This window comes from Carlito syrichta, unplaced genomic scaffold (assembly GCF_000164805.1).
Source record: "Carlito syrichta isolate Samal-C Ts95f unplaced genomic scaffold, Tarsius_syrichta-2.0.1 Scaffold311852, whole genome shotgun sequence".
NCBI classification, from domain to species: Eukaryota; Metazoa; Chordata; class Mammalia; order Primates; family Tarsiidae; genus Carlito; species Carlito syrichta.
This window is the reverse complement of record NW_007255948.1, coordinates 1,094-1,698: the sequence shown is the minus strand read 5'-3', so window position 1 is coordinate 1,698 and position 605 is coordinate 1,094. Positions and strand designations below refer to the sequence as shown.

Here is a 605-nt window from a genome sequence, read left to right as displayed (position 1 = left end):
TTTTTTGAGTTGGAGTCTCACTCGGTCGCCCAGACTGGAGTGCAGTGGCCGCTCTCAGCCACCGCAGCCTTGCCTGCTGGTCTCCGGCGATCCTTCCACCTCAGCCTTCCAAGTAACCGGAATTACGGGCATGCTCTACCATGCCCGGCTGATTTTTTTTATTTATTGTAGAGATGAGGTCTCGCTACCCAGGTGTGTCTCGAACCCGTGGGCTCAGGCAATCCACTCACCTCAGCCCTCCAAAGGCACGGGATTACAGGCTGAGCCACCGAGCCCGGCTGCAAATTAACTTTCAAACCATGCTTTCTTTAAAATTCACAGAATTGTTTTGTGTATTTCATAATGTGATATGTATTTTTATAATTAGGAAGGAAAGAGAGGTATAAATACCTAAAAAATATATATCGTCTTCTCTGTGTGCAGCATAGGCAAGTAGCAGCCTTGCTGTCATTTTCTGATTGACAGAAAATCTGCCCCCGTCCTACAAAAGTTGGAGCAAAGAAATCTGAGGGTGGCGAGTATCAGTGTATCATTGAGAAGGGGATTTGATAGAGCTAAGAGCAGGAAGTATCTTATCTTTGGTATATATACTCACTGCGTACCTT

The 605-nt window shown here is 46.0% G+C and overlaps 1 protein-coding gene across 1 annotated transcript in view; it reads left to right on the top strand.

The window, feature by feature from the left end:
- LOC103271707 (protein argonaute-3) overlaps window positions 1–605 on the top strand; it is a gene marked incomplete at its 3' end in the record, with an annotated part of 106,637 nt that overhangs the window by 105,767 nt on the left and 265 nt on the right. The gene's annotated exons all lie outside the window — the stretch shown is intronic.